The following is a 20628-nucleotide window of genomic DNA, read 5'->3' as shown; positions in this document are numbered from 1 at the left end:
CTGGCCAAGGACTGTTCTTAGAGCACCTGCAGAAATTATTTTTACTATTGTTGGAAGTAAAATGGTTGAGGCAGCTGTGCATGAGGTCGATCTCAGGCAACGTATGAGCTCATAATGCTATTTTTACCTCAAATGCGTGTGCCCTTTCTGGGGGGTGAGGAAGGAAGGTGTTGCCACTTTCCCTACTTTTTAGCTAAGATGTGTCAGTCTGAGGACTAAGTTATTCAAAAGTATTTTACATAAAAGAACATCAAAGGATGTTGGCCTTTATTGTCAGTTGTGCCAGGGAATAAATAGGGTTACTATTCTATATATTATTTGAGTTGTTTTATATACTCCTATATATCTTGTCATAGTTATACCACACAGCTGGTAACTTTCTTTGGTACAGTATATCTCAATCAGCATTTAAAGGTACCATTCTAGCCAAAAATTAAGATGGCAAAGCACTGGGAGTTATTATGAGGGGGAGATTACTCAGTGGGTCTCCTTTTCCTCTAGAGAAAGTACATCTAAGATTCTGTTCCAAAAACAGTTGAAACACAAAAAGATCAAGCATGCTACAAGATATATGATCAGGGAATACATATGGTGATAGTGGCGACAGGCTAGCTATTTATCTGTTTAAGTCCATAAAAGCACAGATGCTAAATATTAATGTAGACATACATCTGGGATTTCACTACATTTCTACTAGAAACCCCATCCTTATCTTCTATTTTATCTGCTTGCCCACCACAGACAGACAGACACTCTCACTCTCTCTACAAATTTAAAACAAAATAAGTACCACTACAGCTGGTGGATGTCTCAGGTCTTCTAGTGACCTTTATGCTACTTAGAAAGACACAACAGCTGCTTTCTATACTCAAGTAGGATTGGTAAGAATGATTGATGTTGATAATCTTCTTAGAGTCCTGTAGGGGTAACCTGGAGAACACACACACATCTTAGAAAGTGAGTGAATTTAGCTAATTGCATGTAAATATTTTAAATAAGTGACCAAAGGACTAAACTGTTTGAGGGGGGGAAAGAATGTGGTATAACTGACAGTACCGGAAGGAAGACATACCAGACTTACCATGGTCAGGTTATTGGAGACCACAAAGTGAAAATTGATTCAGGAAGCTGTAATTCGTAGGCAGCAACTCTGCACCTAAGTCAAAGAGTCTCAGATAGTAAGCAAAGGTGTAGTGCTCCAGCTATAAGATAAAGACTGGTGAACCTGTTTAGACTTAAGCTTTTCCTGAGTTGTAGCTTGTCTGATAATTTTTGGCTTTTATGGATAATTGGTAGAAGTCAACACTGAAAATAGATAATGAAACTTTAGAAGCTGAGTAGCTGATGTCAAGTCATCCATTGTATATTCCTGTATTCCATCATAGTAAAATATGGGTCTCCTTTATGCTTGTTGACTTATTTACTAGCTCACGTTTCACATTCTCTACTGTTTTTTTTGTTGTTGTTTATTTGCCCACTTAATAGTGGATATCAGATGCTAGATGGGAATTGTACTGGAAATTGTAGTCTGATACCATCTTCTCAAGTATTCTGTCAGGCAAAGATGCCTTTATGCTTACCAATTATTGTGGAGGGTTTTGTGTTTCTCAATCTCTCCTTTTCTAAAGAATGATTGTAATAGTCCATTACAAGCATGTTTTTTGTTATTCAGTGTGAAAAGTCTGATGCTACCTTTTGTCAAGGGCAAGCTGCATGTCATATGGGATCATGGGCTCCTTAGAGTTTGACATGTGATGTTGTGAGCAAATCAGACAGTTTAGAACCTCTTCTTCAATTTGCACATTCATTCCAGGCCAAAATAACAAGTCTCTAGCCCGATGTTTGCACTTCTCTCTTCCCAGGCGTCCCAAATGAATTAACTTTGTCATTTCTGATCTTAGTGATCATGGCACCACATCTTTCAACTTCAAAATTAGGTCATCTATAACTGTTAGTTCCTCATGAATGACTGTGACTCTGCCATTGGGGAAGACACAAACATTTTTCTTTTGGCCAACCAGCAGTGATTGTTCCCAGCAAGATGGATAACTTAGGATCCTATTTATTTACAGAACTTAGTTCTGTCAGTTTCTTGTCTGACACATGTAAACTGGTCATGACTAAATGAACTTGTGCCTCAAATGACTCTGCGATACTGTCATCTCTGCCAGGTATCATCTGCTTAAGTGTACCAGTGACTGGTACATCCTTTTCTGGCTGCATTTGACCACAAAATTGCATTTCTGTCAGTACAATATAATTCTTTATAGCCTTGGTGATGCTGCCACAAGATTTTTTTTTCCTGATTGCCTCCAAAGGCTTATGTGTCAGTGGCTTTCCTCCCATATGCATATTAATAGAAGTGCTCACAGTCAAATACTATTGCATACGTCACTTTTTCAGTCCGCGTATTGTTAATTTCCATGGATGTGAGAAACTTCAGTGTATAAACGACTGACTTCTTTTCTTGCAGTGGCACAGTCCTAAGTCCTTACTTGGATGAATCTGTATGAACTTTTACCTCTTTATTTATATCATAGTATGCCAATAAGTCTACACTGACTAATAGCTGCTTCGTTTTGGTGAAGGTAGAATATTGCCAGACAGCCCATTAAAATACAGAGTCTTTCTTTATAACGTTCAGTGGTTCCAAAACTTCTGCAAGGTGTGATATAAGCATAATCTGTGATATCTTTTCTAGCTCAGCATCATGACCTGGAAATCCCATTTTAGCGATTGCTGCCACTTTAGCAGAGTTGGGCTTGATAAGCCTGATAGAATATAGCCAAAATACTTTACTTTGGCTGCTATGAAGATTCAGTTGACCAGGTTTAACTTCTCCTTGTGGAACATGTCATATAGCTTGGCATCATTATCTTACATGAAGTTCTAAATATACATATATATATAATCATCCACAAAATCTGCAATTTCACATAGCGTGCAATATGTTTCATCCACTTTAATTTGAAACACTTGTTGGGCTGAATGTATTCTAAAGGGCTACATGGGTGAATCTGTACCTCCTTTGTGAGGTATTGAATGTGGTTATCAATAAAATTTCTGTGTCCATTTTTATTTCACAGGCCACTCGGGTCTGGCATCAAAGACACTAAACAACTGGGAATCTGTCAGTTTAAACCCAGATCTTGTGCATGCCTCCCTCTATGCAGGCATCCCCAGTGAAGTCAGTGCAGCTTTTATAAGGGATCTAAGCACAGTTGTAGCTCTCTAGTTTGTGGTTTCTTTCCTACCACTGTGAGGTTTAATTACTTCATAGGATCATCTCTTTGACAATTGTGTCTAGATTTTCTAATCACAAAATCTCTTTAGCCAATCAGCCTTGCACTGCAAATGGGATTTTCTGTGGAGTATGTATTTTGGGGTATTAAGTGCTACCATCTTTAATATTTTATTGTCCAGAAAACTGCCTTAGTCCATTAACTATAGCTTTGTGTTCCTTTATTAGGTCATCTGTCTTGTTTTGTCTTCATGGAAATGGAATTGGGATGTCTCCTTCAGACATTACTGATTTGATTAAAATAATATCCAGATATGTTCAGAGACTGAATTTAAAGTCTGGACCTTTTAATGTTTACAATGTTCATTCTCTGTTGCGCTTATACATTGCAGAGTATGTACTTTGTACACCCAGTGGCTTGTCTCCTTTCTTTTCTGATTGGTGTGTGCAAGAGATGGTTTTGAGAGCATTAAATGTTCACACAGTTTTGACAGTATTACGCTGACTTGTGCACTAATCTCCAGTGTGCTGATATTTCTCCCCAAAGATAACCTTTGTGAACACTTGGTATAGTTGGGCCGCTGAATCATAATTCACTACTGCTCCTTATTTTGCATGGATGAAGGCTCCCACTAACCTGTCATCTGTGCTGTATTGTGGCTGTTTAACCACTCCCTCCATTCTTTTGAAGTTGCATAATTTTGCATAATGATTTTTTTACATTTGTGACAGAGCTGCCCTTTGTTGGCATTATATGACTTTTCTCTGCTCCCACTTTTGCCACAGACCCTCCTTTTGTTTACAGGTTTGTATCCTGCCTGCTTGTGTGCACTGCAATTTTTTTTTCTTTGTGGCTGTCTGAAATCATTTACTACTGCACTGACTGCCTCCTTTTTCTACGCTCATTTTGGCTGAGCTTGCCATTTCATATGTTCTAACAATGGGAAATGTTTTATTTCAATATAGCCTCCCACATTTATCAACCTTTCATGGATTTTTGGTGAGTTTGCTGCAAACACTATGCTGGCCATAATCAGTTTGCTCATATAATTAAGTGCACAGTCTTTAGCCAGCAACTCTGTCACAAACTGTTCACCTGCACCTGTTCGTAAAATTGATAGTATGCAACCCATGACACTAGCTCTTGGAGGACATATGCCTCAAATTTATTAAAATATGCCCTCAGCTCTTTCTCATCTTCATCTGACACATCTATCCAGTATTGTACGTGCCTGTACCTTCTTTTCCACTCAGATTAGCCGACAACAGCATTTTTTTTCCTCATCTTTGTATTTTAGGGGACCCTTGAAAATGAGTTCTGTGTGCTGCTTGAACCTCTTCCGCTCCTCAAGAAAGTTCGTGCTTTCCCAGTTAGCCTGGGCAACTGGACTTCAGCAGATCCCATAATCCTGGCCAGCTGTTCTCTTTGGAGCTCTAAAAATCCACCTCTCCTACAAAAATGGACGTTTCTATTTTCTTAACAGTGACTCAGTGTTATTCAATGGAATGCACTCAGCCAGGCAGGAAATGCTCTATAGAACAATGGGATTTTAAGGATCCGGGACATTGTATAACATCCCAGGCCTTTTTCATTAGCAGATAGCATCATTTTGAGTCTGTTTCGAAACAGTCCACATACAAGTAGCTAAAGTGAAGTTTGGGTTTTCTTTTGAAAGGGTAATGTGTGTATCTTCGTACAATACAGTATGTCAAATTCGATAGTTGCCATAGCTGATATCCAGTTTTAACTTTGCAGGTTTTTGATGGAAAAAAAGTCTGAGTTCAATCAGTCATTAATCGTATGCTTCAGTGATTACCAGAATGACAACTTTTTCCTACAAGAATGTGAGTGACAATAGTTGCTATGGATTTCCTAGCTCACCTAATCTGATTTCTTCAGAGCTGTATAATTATTAAGTCATTAGACTGAACTTCAAATGGTATGACAGATTTATTTTGAAATTAAAAGAATGTCCAACAGGATTTTATTTCTCTGTTATTTCTTTTACACATCTGTGCTGAGATGCACTAGAAGCAAAACAGTGCAAAATTGTTGAGAGGTCAGTGTGATATTTGGAAATGGGCTGGTTGACCTAGTTCTTGGCAGTGGCTCAGAAAAGAAAGCCCACTAAGGGAGGATATGAGAAGCATCTCCTTTTGTTATGTTTTTCAGGGTTGAGGTGAATGTGGTGGGGAAGAGCAGGCATAGCTTTGCAATTATATAAAATAGCTGCTCATCTATTTAGGTTGTTAAGTACACAAAAGGATTATCATTGCATAGGAAGGGTTGGTTCACAAAAGGAGGAGAATAAGGAGATAGGCAGCACCTGCAGAACAAACAAAGGCATGCAAACAGCATGAAACTTTAAAAGGCATGTTATTCGTGTATGTGTAACCATAGGAATTCAGAATACTTCTCTTTGTCCAGGTAAAATCTCTGTCCTTTCTTAGACACTCTGCTGTGCTTTGGAATTACTCAGTTATTATGAAACTGGCAAGAATTTGCCTAGAAAAGCAATCCTAATGTCATTTGCTACATGGGTGTAATCTGTGGTTATGATATTGGTGCTCTCCAGGATGTTTAAAAGGTTCAGGTGATGCAGTTAGGCATTTTACACTGCAAATCCATTTTGATTTGTTTTAAAGATAAAATCTGTTAGTCTGGTTTAAGGATAAACATGTAAAACAAACACAAGGAGGTGTTTCTCACTTTAAGCTGCTTTTAAAAATTGTGTCCTCACTTTGCATCAGTTGATGGGGAAATGGCTGATACATATGCACACAGTAACTGCTTAATGATTTTCAACATGCTACATGCCAATACATTTTGATAAAAGTGTCTAAAGACACATTAACATAATAGATTTTAAGACCCAGCAGATGCTCAATAAATGATAAGAAGAGGCTAAGGGAGAGGGGCGGCTGCAAAGGAGGTCTTTGCAGCTCCCTAATTCTGGGATGCATTCTGGCCCAATCCCCAGCATAGTACAGAGCAACCTCAGTGCTCCTCTAAACTCTGCCACCAGGATATGATCCTGGGGGCCAGAATGGGCAACTGGGACTTTTTGGAACACCACAGTGCTCTAGCCACAACTCCTTTGTGACCAGTGCCTGTGCAGTGAGCCAGGAGGAGACTCCTTGTGCCTTCCTTGCTTACGGTCCCTTCTCTCTCCTTTGTGCACACATGCAATAGCGCCCACAGTTTTATCCCAAGTAGCTAATTATGCTGGCCCAAGTGAGCAAGTTAAAGGCAGCGTGCTATATCACATCATCTATTTCTAAGCAGATACTTCTAAACTTCCCACTGGGTTCAATGAGGAATTCCACTTCAATATAAATGGAACAATATGGCACAGAGTTGCGGTCTTCACCTTGAATTTTCTTGTTTTTGTTTTGTTGCTGTTGGTTTTGGGGTGTTGTTGTTTTTTTTCTCCAGTTTTTGCCACAGTCTTAAAGAGGGACTTTCATATTGGGGGAAAGGTGAAGACTGAACATTCAGCAGCAACTTTCTGAATTCCTATTCCCATTTTAAGATCTTGGTATTTAAATAAGAGCATTCTGCCACACAGCCCTAATCTCTCTTTCTCCTGGAATGAGAGCTGAAGTCTGAGCCTGTGTTTATAACACCATGGGCTGTTCTCATGGACAACAGTGACTCAATTTATCATAAACCGTGACTTCAAAGCAGGAACAATGGGAGCAAAGACAACAGTTGTTTAAACACAAATGTCCTTGATATATATCTAGAGGAAATGTCAATGAATGTTATGAAACGAATAAGGGAAATAGAAACTGATACATTATTAGTATCCTATATCAGTTTTCTTCAATCTGAATGCCCCACCCTAATGTTACTAAACCTATTCTTTCATTGTGTTACTTGAAGCATACTGTAGTCTCCAATTTTAGTTTATCAATTTAGAATTAGTAAAACTATTTATAATATAGAACGCACAGCAAGTTCTGTTATACAATTCCTGCTGCTTTGAAACAGAATTCCTTATTACGTTCTTCAGCTATTTGGCACACAGGAATATCTTCAAAGTTTGATAGTAATTTATGTTGTCAGTCCATTAAGTTGATTTTACGACAGCCAACACAACCATTGCCCATTTATGTGAAACCTGAAGACTACTTCAGGTCTCTGTGAAGGCCGTTTGATACCAGCACCCTCATTTATGGCTGACCTTGAGGGGAGTTCAGTTTGGTAATTTATGGCAAACCCCATCTAGGAAGACCCATTTGCAAGATTCACTGTCATTTAGCGCTAAACGATTGTTCCTGACTCCGAAGACAATCTGAGTCCTGACAGGGCAATCCCATAAAAAATATTGCCTGGCCGCCCAGGTGTCTTTTCCAATTATCTGGAGTAGAAATTAATACTTTTAAAAGCTGCTAGTTTTTGAAAGGTTATTACAATTTATTCCAGGGGTTTCTTTTGCACATTATGATGAATTGGTTTATTATGCAGTTATTTTCTATGTCAGCTTTTTAGAAGATTGAACCATAATGTTGAAACATTAGAGTGAATGCCAAACATATTATTTTACAACTGAGTAATATATATCCTCTAGAAAAGTGTGCTCTGTTTTTAATAACAGGTAATTTTATGTTTATGTTCCCTAATGCTGTTGTCACACATTATTTATTTCTGTGTAGTAAGGACCAGAGAACTTTATTTTAAAATGTTACTGGATAGCATGGACAGATTTTAGTGCAATATGCTAAGAATATATTCGTTAAAAGTACAATACTATAAATTGTGAATGATGCTTTCTAAAAGCAAAGAATTTCTATGGCTTTCTCAATATCAGTTTAATATATGCAGCAATTCCAGGGAGAATAAAAGTCAACCTTACTTCCCCCCCACACCTAAATTTAGAAGCAAGAAAAAAATTGGTTCTCTAATAGTCAGCATGTTTTCTTCTATGACATTTTTCTGGAATAATCTCTGGATGTTAATTTTGTTCCCAAAGTCTTCTCCAGCTGATCTATAAAAGGACAGTAATTAGCATTTTAATGGAAATAGTTGAATGTTTGCCTACTGTGAGCATATTCCTCCTATTTGTGTGTAGCTCAACAATACTAAAAGACATAAGGCATTGAATGTTTCATTTCATTTTTGGGGGCAATCAGATTAAGACTCCGGTCCTGCAGTAGTACATGGCAGGGATCGCTGTGCCCAGGCAAAGCCACATTGAAGTCAGTGATGCTCCCTTTGGGCACAGCAGTCGTCTACTCTCATGCTGTCTATTGCAGGATATTGGAGTATCTCCTGCTAACAGAAAGTGGCTTGCCAAGAAACAAAGGGAAAATATGAGTTTTGCCTATTTGGTGAGCTCTGCATAGTAGTATAGTGGTCTACTCTAACTAGTTTTAACATAGCTTCCGCACTTCTGGCTCTCTGACATCAATCCTGCAGGTGGTTAACTACCCTCAATTCACATTGACTTCTTTTGCAGCGTTAGAGAATAATATGGCTTCCAACCTCAGGTGCAGTGCCCTGTATAGTTTTTAACTGGAACAGTTATCTTAAAATGGTTTAGTATCTGGTATTATTTCAAAAAGACAATTTCCTGTGGGTAAATGGTGTTTATTTCAAAAATAGCAGGTTAGTGCTAATGAGTGCTTGACACTATTTTTCAAACAAGCAGAAGCAGGAATAAAGATTTGGCATTAAGCCCAAATGTTTTAAACATGTTTTTAAGTGACTAAAGCTGGAAAGTAGAGATAAAGGCACTTTAAAATATTCTCCTCAGAGCAAAAAATCCTTAAAATTTTCTGTCAGCACCCTATCATCAAAGTATCTGAGTACCTCACAAACATTACTGCATTTAATCCTTCATTCCATTATGCTGGAGAAACAGGCCCTCATGAACTTACCCTCAGAACACCACTTGTGAGACAGGGTAATAACATACTGATTTTCAAGGCATATACTACTTTGACTCCCAGTTCCGTGTCTTAATCACAAGACCTGTATGATGCAATAGGATAGTTTTGTGGATAAGGCAGAGAACTAGGATTTAGGAGATCTAAGTACAGTTGCTGACTCTCGAACAGGCTTACTTTGTCACTTTGGACTAATCACTAAAGTTTTGTGAACCATTCTGACTCATGGTTTAAGTCAGTAAAATTCTATTATTTACCAAATGAGAGGTCAGTAATACTGAGGCTTGCAACAATGTTAACCAATCTAATCATGCATACAAATAAGTCTGATTGGCTGTACTGTATTCTGTTTTTTGTTTTTTCTGGACTTCGGATATTTTCTCCACCATACGCCTTTACTCTTAAAGGAAAAACTGTCACACTTCTGTAATTCATTCTCATAATGGAGAGATTTCCAGATATTTTTGATAAAAACATTCACAATGTATGTAACAATGCTTTTGTTTTGGTGAACATCAAGGTTTATTGTCCCTCAAGATAAATATTGACCTGAGCTTTAACTGGGTCAATATTAATCTCTCGGTTCAATAAATCCAGGTGTTCTCTTCTACGTAAATCAATCCCTACTTAATATATAATATTACTGAGTAAAATTAATACATTAATTTCCTTTTGGAGATTTTCATAAGTGGCAAACAAGTCCAGGTTATTGGGGTTCTACAAAAAGGTTTCACATCATAATTAGTACATATTAACATTAGGACATTGCTGTGTAGTGCATTAAATAAATGACTGTATTGCTAAGAGAGTTACAATAAGGTCTATTAAGTACTTATTTCAAGGCTTGGCAAAAGTGAACAACAATAAATAATTCAAGTAGCACCTCTAATCTTGTTTGCTTTCTTCTTAATTGGTTTTACAGCATTGTTTTGACATTTACCCTTGAATTAAAAAAAATTACTTACAAAGAAGAAAATGCATGCTGTGCACTAATCCAGCCGCCAATAAGATACTTGCATATTGATGCATCAGAGCACAAGATTTACAGTCTGTCTTCATGGCTGGCGAGGTCTGTTACTGGTATGAAGTAGCATGGATTTATAGCCTTGCACATATACTGAATTAAAGAACTCTGTTTGTACACATGCATGAATTCTATTTAAGAATTCTGTTTGATATATAAAGACTACATCCCCTCCTTAGGGTGAGATAAAGGATTCCTTCTTCAGAGTTAAGAAGGTATGTTATAATTCACCATTAGTGGCAAAGGCAGGGGTTTTATACAATTATATAGCTTTATTTTTATTCTATTTTTTTTTCCAACTAGAAGTGTTAGGATTGTTTGTATCACACAATATCTCTGTCGTATTAATTTTCTGTATAAAACATTTGTGTGTGTGTGTCACTGTGCCTCAACTGCTAAGAAATAGGGCAGATTTACACAAGCCAGTAACTAAAGTAAATATCTGTCTCACCACACTAGTTAGCAAGAAGTCAAAAATGCAGTCTCCTTAGGCATTCCAGCGCTTGTTTCACCACCCAGACACTAGACTTTATGATGAGTGGTTATTGAAAACCAATTTCATCAAACAAAGGGTTCTTCTGATCTCAAGAGATCAGCCACATATCCAGGTCAATATATAACTCTGGTCTTACCTAATAATCATACTGCTGTCAATCTGTTAGTAACTAAAATCTAAAGATTTATTAATAAAGAAAAGGAGAGAGTTAAAATGGTTAATAGATCATATATATACAATAATGGCAGTGTTCTTATATGAGGTTTGTAGCACTGATGTTATAGACTGCTGGCTTGTAAAGTCTCCGGTAACTTCCCAATGATTGGAAGGTCCTCAGTCCTTAATTCAATCTGGTCCTTTTAGTTGTAAATCCACAATACAGAGAATCAGAGCAGGAAAGAGGCAGCAAGGGTCTTTTATATTGTCTGCCATGTACTTAGAATTCTAATATCCCAAACAAAGCTCACAGCACAGTTTGTAAAAAATTACTGGCACAAGATGGACTCCAGGGTCATATGAGCATGTCACATACATGGCTTGCTGACTCACTGGGGCAGCCATTGGCCACTTGGAGGCTAAGGCATCTGCAAGAAGAGCTGTCTGGGCAGAATGAGTTTCTTCTATGGATCATTGTGAGAGCTGTGTCTTTGATGGGCCATCAACTTGAATAGTCTATTCACAATGAGTAGGCTAGACTGGATGTAAACTACCTTGTGGGTGTTACCCCAGGAACAAACACAATGGTGATACAGGTATAAAGTCAATATTCATAACTTTAGATACAAAAATGATACATGTATATAAATAGGATAATCATACTTAGCAGATCATAACTTTTCCATTGACAACGTACATGATATATTTTGAACAAGATTTGTTGCAATTGTCTAACAGTGGCAATATCATTGATATAAATGCTCATATTTCAATCATACAGCATCACAGTATGAGTGAGAGAGAGAGAGAGAGGCATATTCCATTAGTGAAATATGGGCAATTTCCATATGTAAGTATTTCTCACAGTTATCATTACATTAGTCTATGAGGAAGAGGGGGTTAAGCTAAGATTATGAATATGCTTCATATAACTATGGTGAAAAGAGTCTTATCAACACCTTGACAGATAGTTAGAAAGTACACAGACTTGTTTAAAATGTATTTGCATTCATTGAATTATAACTATTTTCTGTGGATGAAATTCCATAGCAGGTTCAAGTTATATGATTTAGGCACAACCCTGACCCACAGCGGGCAGCTACACTGGAGGGAGAATTCACTATTTATAATAAGAGTTCCACAAATAGAAGCTGCCCAAGGAGGGGAGAGGCCGTAAATCAGTATTTCTCCTAGCCAGCCTGCCCCCCAAGCCCTCAGATGCATAGGTAGGTAAGATCCCATGGGAAGCAAGTCTAGGGGGAAAAACAGGTCAAGAGAGTTGGCAGTTTTTCAAAGAGACATTATTAAAGGCACAAGAGCAAACTATCCCACTGTGTAGGAAAGATAGGAAGTATGGCAAGCAACCACCCAGGAGATATTCAATTATCTGAAACTCAAAAAAGAGTCCTACCAAAAGTAGAAACTCAGTCAAATTACAAAGTATGACTACAAACAAATAACATAAGTATATAGGGATAAAATTAGAAAGGCCGAGGCACAAGAATTGAGATTAAATTAGCTAGACATAAAGGGCAACAAGAAAACATTTTACAAATACATTAGAAGAAAGAGGAAGACCAAGGACAGGGTAGGGGAACAATAACAGAATATGTGGCAATTGCAGAAGTGCTAAATGACATTTTTGTTTCAGTTTTCATCAGAAAAGTTAGTAGTGATTGGATATCTAACATAGTGAATGCCAGTGAAAATGCTGTAGGATCAGATGAAATACATCATAGAATACTCAAGGAGCTGACTGAGGAGATATCAGAGCCAGTAGTGATTATCTTCGAAAAGTCATGGAAGACGAGAGAACTGGAAAATGGCAAAAATAGTGCCCATCTATAAAAAGGAAAATAAGGATAACCCAAGGAATTACAAAAAGAACAGGAGTACTTGTGGCACCTTAGAGACTAACAAATTTATTAGAGCATAAGCTTTCGTGGGCTACAGCCCACTTCTTCGGATGCATATAGCTTTTATGCATATGCATCCGAAGAAGTGGGCTGTAGCCCACGAAAGCTTATGCTCCAATAAATTTGTTAGCCTCTAAGGTGCCACAAGTACTCCTGTTCTTTTTGCGGATACAGACTAACATGGCTGCTACTCTGAAACCAAGGAATTACTTTTAACTTCAGTACCCTGAAATATAATGGAACAAATAATTATGCAATCAGTTTGCTGACACCCAGAAGATAATAAGTGATAAGTAACAGTCAGCATGGATTTGTCAAGAATAAATTGTGTCAAACCAACTTAATAGCTTTATTTGACAGGGTAACAAGTCTTGTGGATAGGGGGAAGTGGTAGATGTGGTATATCATGGCTTTAGTAAGTCTTTTGATACTGTCTCGCATGATCTTCTCATAAACAAACTATGAAAATACAACCTAGATGAAGCTACTATCAGGTGGGTGCATAATTGCTTAGAAACCTGTTCCCACGAAGTAGTTATCAGTGGTTCACAGTCAGGCTGGAAGGGCATAACGAGTGGAGTTCCACAGGGATCAGTTCTGAATCCAGTTCAATATCTTCATGAATGATTTAGATAATGGCATAGAGGGTACATTTACAAAGTTTGTGGATGATGACAAGTTGGGAGGGGTTGGAAGTGCTTTGGAGGATAGGATTAAAATTCAAAATGATCTGGACAAACTGGAGAAATGGTCTGAAGTAAATAGGATAAAATTCAATAAGGACAAATACAAAGTACTCCACGTAGGAAGGAACAATCAATTGCACACATACAAAATTTAAAATGATTGCCTAGAAAGGACTAGTGTGAAAAGGGATTTGAGGGTCATAGTCGGTGACAAGCTAAATATGAGTCAACAGTATAATACTGTTAGGGTTGCCAGGTGTCTGGTTTTTGACTGGAACGCCTGGTTGAAAAGGGACCCTGGAGGCTCCAGTCAGCACCTCTGACCGGGCCGCTAAAAGTCTGGTTGGCGGCACAGCAGGGCTAAGGCAGGCAGGTTCCCTGCCTCCCCTGGTTCTGCGAGACTCCCAGAAGTGGCTGGCATGTCTGGCTCCTAGGCATAGGGGTGCTCACAGGGGCTCACTGCCCGCGCCCCAAGCACCAGCTCTGCAGCTCCCATTGGCCAGGAACTGTGGCCATTGGGAGCTGTGGGGGCAGCACCTGCGGGTGCGGGCAGTGAGCAGAGCCCCCTGACCTGTCTGCCTAGGAGCCGGACATGCTGGCCACTTCCAGGAGCCACCTTTTTTTAAGTTTTGTTCTACAGATTATATATCAATAGATACATTTCTCCTAGAAAAATAACTGGTATTTTCTAACCAGTTTTAGTTTCATGATTTATTTGTATAATTCCAAAGGAAACAGTTTAAAATAACTCACAAAACATTCTTGCATTACGCTAGGGCATGAAAACCGGACAGTGAAACTGACTCAAACTTGACCATTAATAAACATAAAACTAAACAATATATTTTTATTGTCCAAGCAGAGAGAAATGGGAAAAGGCCCTTTACTTCCCCACCAATTCCAAGCTCTTCTATACCTTCCCCCTGACAGTATGGCTCCATTGCAAGTGTGCTAGCAGGGGCATCCTTTTAGCCAGAGCCCCTGAAACACGTCCTTAAATAGGAGTTCTCCTGAGTGAAAGAAGGGGGGGGGGGGGTTTCTATAGTGTGTGGAGATTGGATGAGTGATGCTGAATATTCCCACCCACAACACAGCAACTGGTCTACTCCTTCCTGTTGCCTGGTCCCTGGCAGATCTTGGACCCCAAAAGATGTTCATCCAACTCCCTGTTCACATGTGCCTTTGTGAAGTTTAATATAATTCACCGCATGTTTAATTCCTTCATGTATGTGCTCTTTATTTTTTGTACTTCACATTCAGCACGAAACATGAAAATAGATTAGTCAGTTTCAGTTTTGTTTCTAGTCAATTATTATTATTTATTTTTGTTGCAGTAGTTTTTAGATGCCAGGGCCCCATTGTGCTTGGCACTGTGCAAACATATAACAAAGAGTTCTTGCTTAATGGCTCTTATGCACAAGCACAATTCTGTAGTGCTTGTTGGACTGGAGAAACAGCTGAAAAATGTGTGTGCGCACACAATTATTTTCCTTGAAATTAAAATGAAGACTATAAGAAAGCATTTCTGGTATTATTAGGCTGTGTAAAACATTTTATTTTGTGTGTGTGATGTACCTGTTACGAATCCTTTAATACATAGCAGACTTTGTCTGGGTAGTAAAATCCCTCATCAGTAATGTAACTAAAACAAGTACTACCCCATGGCTTAATCTCTATTATCTTGATGAAGTTTTTTACTCTGGTTTATTTGTTAACATGTGTGTAATTCAAGTGTTTGCAGAACATCTCTGAAAGGAAATAAAATCAAATAGTATTGATCTAATTTTGCATTCCAGCCTCCATCCCAAGAAACCAAATAATTCCGGGGGGATGGGAGAGCGGGGGAGGAGGAGGTGAGGGTGGAGGGGGTGTCATATCACATAGTTTAGCCATAGCTCTTGACATCTTAATTCCATAAAAATATAGATTGACCTCAAATTGACTTTGAAACTTGCAAGCTCGAGGGAACAGTTATGTAACCAGAGCAACTACTACCTGAGAGAGCAAAACCCGTCAGCCTGGCAGATACCGTATAGTTAGAACCAACTGAATCATAAAGCGATAGGTTTTGATTGCATTTTCAAATGAAATCACTCGAGTTTTACACTGCACTCACACTCCATGTACAGGTGGGCGGGGGCAATTTTGTCTTTGGGGTTTTAGATTCACGATAAACAATCTAGCACTTCTGTTTTTTAGTTGGAGGGATGAGTTGATATCTTGGCAAAACAAGACATTGAAAGGATGGTTCTCTCCAAAGGCCTAATTCAGCAACTATTAAAGTCCATTGACTTAGGAGGAAGCTGGATCAGGGCATATATTCTCAGTTAGCAAATCAATATAACATTTCCTGAAAGAAAAAATGCCAAAATGTAATTCACAGTAAATCTATCAGAATTTACAGTTATAAGAATTACATAGAAGAACCAAGGCATTTAGGCTATCAGTGGAAAAGATGGTACACTCGTTTTTATATGTGAACATTATATACATAAACACTAATATATTTCGGCCAGAGTACATGTGATTTGGTAGCACTTTTATGGATCATATTGAAAGTAACTCAAATATTTCCTGTACAATACAAGATCACAATATTAAAGACTGTGTAACTTAACTGTATATTGCACTTCATTCTGTGATCCATCTCTTGTTTTATTTTAATTAGTTTTTATTTATGGTTCATTTGTTGTAGATCAATCCTGATTGTTTATATATAGGTCAGAATCTCCAGTCCAATCTGGCCTCTTTGTACCACTCAGGCAGCTCAAAGTCTCTGGATTCTGACCATAAGGGGCCATCAGAGAATTCCCATTGCAGAGAACAACTCCCTATTGGCATAAACCTGGAACAGGTGGTACTCTGCACTACCTGCCCTTCCCCACCTCCACCACAGAGACAGCAGAGCTTCACTACACAAGGTCCTCTGTCTCTTGGCTGCTCAAATAGATGCCAGGGTCATTGCAGAATCAGGGAGCCATAACTGTCTCATTGATGACTTGCCCCCTGCCCCTTTGTTGTGCTGGTGGGTGCTTGGTTCCAGGGGAGAACTGAGACTTCTGTATTTGCATATATTACTTGACCAAATTATATTAATAAAGAGACGATTGAGTGGTGCCTTGATTACAGTCTATAAGTGGGAACAAATATTTAATAATGGGCTCTTCGATCTAACACGATACAATGGCTGGATGGAAATATGGCATAAATTTCTAACAGTCAGGGTAATTAACCATTGGAACAATTTAACAAGGGTCGTGGTGGATTTTTAAATCAAGTTTGGATGATTTCCTAAAAGATCTGCTCTGGTCATTATTTTGGGGAAGTTCTATGGCCTGTGTTATATAGGAGCAATATGTAGAATCTGTGTTTGTAATGTGCACTAAAAATCAACAAAAAGATGTATTGCTCACTAGGGAGGAGAGGACATGTTCTTTAAAAAGGAACCAGGCCTGAACTTTGACTTCACCCTTGCACTGATTAACAAAATGTTTGGAAGGTTGGAAGAAGTTCAATTATGAACCCCAGCTACCTACTTCTTTTTACCTCCAGAAGCAAATCCTCTGTGGAGGGGGAGGTGTGTGCACACATCCTACCCATCTGCCTCCAGCAGGGAGTTTCCCCTCACTCTTGTATTTACAGGTTGAGCCAGTGCCTATTTCTTCACACACAAATCTTGAGTCTTCAGGAGCATTGTGCTCTGTACACTGCAATCTTGCTTCTTCCAGGGGCAGCCAGATGGCTAACTCACCTCTTTCCAATGAAACAGGACACAAACTTCTCTCAGTTGGACATTCAGATCACACGGGCTTGGGCTTTAACATTTGAAAAGCACTTGATGGCTTTCCTATACTGTAACTAACCCCCCCCCCCATCAGGGTGTGGCTGTGAGTGCTATTGTATGCCAGTCCCCTCTAGATATCTGGTAGAATGTTCTGAGACGGTGAGCTCGGAGCCAGGTGATGTAGGCACTCCAGGCACTGGGCTTTAGGGGATCTAGCCCTTGTTGGGTTCCCATAAACACTCATACATTTTAAATAAGCGAGGAGGATTCCTTTACTAAGGCTGCCAGAGCTTGTCTCCCTGGGGAATTTTCACCAGTCACTCTGATAGTTATACAGGTATAGCCTCCCCATTATAAAAGAGGCTTTTTTCTGTTTAGCTTAAGCCCCTTACCAAGTGGCATAAGCTAAACTGAAAAAGTCCCTCTTATACAGAAACAAGATTGTCCACCCAGGGTGTTATATCCATATAACTATATCAATTTGAATTCACACCTTAAATTATACACGCCACAGTGAAAAGCAGGCTGCGTCCCACTTTTCACTCTGGTGTGTGGCTACACATGGCAGTGAAAGGCTCTGGCAGCAGGAAGACAGCAGGACACTGCACTACTAAAAATAGCAGTGCAGGTGTGGCAGGGCTTGGCCTTTTAGAGAGACATGTAGAGTATGTAACCTAGGGGCTTAAGCATTTGGGGCACTCTACCCCGCTAAGCTGTACTTCACTGTCTATGCTGCTATGTATACCCATGCTAGCTGGGCATGCAGTGTCTGTACGCCACACACTGCTGTAAGCGTAGATATATCCACTGTTGTGAGTTCTCCTACCTCAGAGTATTGTGAAATTTGAAAGTAGTAGGAAAGGTGGACACAATATTGGGGGGATTTGGTCCTGCTGTTTTTGGGTGGGGAGCAAACTACCTTCCCTTCTCTCTCTAACAAGATAATAGAGGTGTGACTGGGGTCCCAGCTGTGGTCACTCAATTAGGGTGAACTGCAAAGAATGGGGCAAACAATCCTCAAAAAGCTGGTGGATATTCCAATACTTAGGCCTGGTCTACACTGGGGGAGGGAGGGGTTGATCTAAGTTACACAACTTCAACTCTATGAATAAAGTAGCTGAAGTCGACGTACTTAGACCTACTCACCACAGTGTCTTCACTGCGGTGAGTCAACTGCTGCCGCTCCCCCGTCAACTCCGCCTGCACCTATCGTGGCGGTGGAGTACAGGAGTCGACGGGAGAGCGCTCAGGAGTCGATTTATTGCATCTAGACTAGACGCGATAAATCGACCCCCACTGGATTGATCACTGCCTCCCGATCACAAACCCTTAGTTTTACCAAGCCAGCAAAAAACAGCTTCTTTATTACCTTACTGGTTACTCAGAAGTCCAAACAACCCCAGTTCCCTTAAAAACAATGAGGAGTCCTTGTGGCACCTTAGAGACTAACAAATGTATTTGGGCATAAGCTTTCATGGGCTATAACCCACTTCATCAGATGCATGGACTGGAAAATACAGTAAGCAGGTATAAATATACAGCACATGGAAGTTGCTTTACCAAGTGGGGGGTCAGTGCTAACGAGGCCAATTCAATTAGGGTGGATGTGGCCCATTCCCAACAATTGACAAGAAGGGGTGAGTATCAACAGAGGGAAAATTATTTTTTGTAGTGACCCAGTGACTCCCAGTCTTTATTCAGACCTAATTTGATGGTGTCGAGTTTGCAAATTAATTCCAGTTCTGCAGTTTCTCGTTGAAGTCGGTTTTTGAAGTTTTTTTGTTGAAAAATGGTGACTTTTAAGTCTGTTATTGAGTGTCCGGGGAGATTCAAGTGCTTTCCTACTGGTTTTTGAATGTTACAATTCTTGATGTCTGATTTGTGTCCATTTATTCTTTTGGGTAGAGACTGTCCAGTTTGGCCAATGTACATGGCAGAGGGAGTTAGGAAGAGTTCTTTCAGAACTAGTCCATAGGTTATAGGCCAATTTTTGTATTTCAGGGCGATCCAGTTAGAACTGGGATCTCAGTCCTTGTGGCTTAGGCATCCCCTGCAAGAAACCTTAAGCAGATCTGAGATGAAAAAATCAGGATGCAAAGATATTTTATACAGTGTTCTAGCATTCGCTTGACCATACAGTCCTGGGTAAATAATAGGTTTTTGATGTAACCTTTTGCTTTCTAAACACCACCAGTAATTAGCTACACCAATTAACATAGGGCAATTTATCCGTTAGGCAGTCTATTACAAACTTCAAAGAGACATATAGACAATGACATTATTTTATCCAAGATTCATCTAAATGTTAATATTCCTTTTGATCTCTGAATTAATAGTTATAGTGACAGACAGGAACTGTCTGTTTACATGCTAGCATCAAAGATACACACAATTAGTATCACTTCTAACTTCTTACAATACAGGTTTGCATTTCAAAGTTCTAGCCTACTTAGCATGAATGGCCCTAATTACCATTCACATACCTTTCTAACATGTCTTTAAAGGTCACTTTGGGTTAGTTAGCCTGCAAGCTGTTTAACCCTTTCTGGCCATGAGTTATATTTTGTATAAGATTTGCTGCACTTATATAGCAGTGATAGCAATAATGATTTTCATGATTATCTTTTAATCAGACAATGTCACAAGAGGAATTAAAGAGCTGGCTTTATTGGGGATCATGCGGTGAAAGGGTAAAGCCTGTGTCAGGGCTCCCAACGTGTTTTAAAACTTTTGGATAAAAAATCCAAATGATCAAGTTGTTTAAAAAAAAAAAAAGAAAATATGAAAGATAACAGCAAGGGAGCTAACATAGGGAATAATACATTAGTTACTGAAAAAGCACACAGATCACTCAGGTGGGTCCCTGCAGGAAGCCATTACAACAACAAAACTCTTCAAGTTACAATTCAATCTAGCAGACTTTAATCAAAAGCACCATGAACCTTAGGATGCTTCTTCTACCATTGCTGTGATTAATGTAATTTTTTCTTTCAAGCAGTCAAGTAAATAAATAAAATAGGCTTAAATGCTCTTGTCTGTAATGTGAGAAATATGCCCTGCCAGCTTCCTGCGGAACAAGAGAACCTTCCCTGCAGGGCCCGAGCAATCATGGTGGACTAACCTCAAAAGGTGTCGAGATTTGTTTCAGTTTATATCTGCATCTAAAAGTTTGGAATCCTACACATTTGCTTATTAGAGTCAAACAATACTGTAATACTAGCTTATCTGTCTCTACACAGTCAATAAGCATTAGCGATCCATGTCCATTGCTACAGTCTAGAATAGTGAAATACTTTGCTTTGTACATCACTGAAACATATTAACATAGATCCCATAAATGATTTATTCTGATTTTACTTAACGTTCATCCAATAAACCATGAGCCAAAATCATGTTCCTTGCCCTCCGCTACTGCCCTGTTGTTTCATGTAGG

At 39.1% G+C, this 20628-nt stretch overlaps 1 protein-coding gene across 23 annotated transcripts in view; it reads left to right on the top strand.

Moving 5' to 3' along the window:
* The window catches only part of HS3ST5 (heparan sulfate-glucosamine 3-sulfotransferase 5), a 263407-nt gene that overhangs the window by 179975 nt on the left and 62804 nt on the right, over window positions 1-20628 (top strand). For 6 of the 23 annotated variants that reach the window (XM_065588339.1, XM_065588353.1, XM_065588352.1 and 3 more), the window contains one exon: window positions 4998-5086. The exons of the other annotated variants lie outside the window; for them this stretch is intronic. The gene's annotated coding sequence lies outside the window, so the exon portion shown is untranslated. The remainder of the gene's footprint in view (window positions 1-4997; window positions 5087-20628) is intronic. 23 annotated transcript variants of the gene reach the window in all.

Source organism: Chrysemys picta, chromosome 3, assembly GCF_011386835.1.
Source record: "Chrysemys picta bellii isolate R12L10 chromosome 3, ASM1138683v2, whole genome shotgun sequence".
Taxonomy (NCBI): Eukaryota; Metazoa; Chordata; order Testudines; family Emydidae; genus Chrysemys; species Chrysemys picta.
The sequence above is the reverse complement of the archived record's forward strand: the minus strand, read 5'-3'. Positions and strand labels throughout refer to the sequence as shown.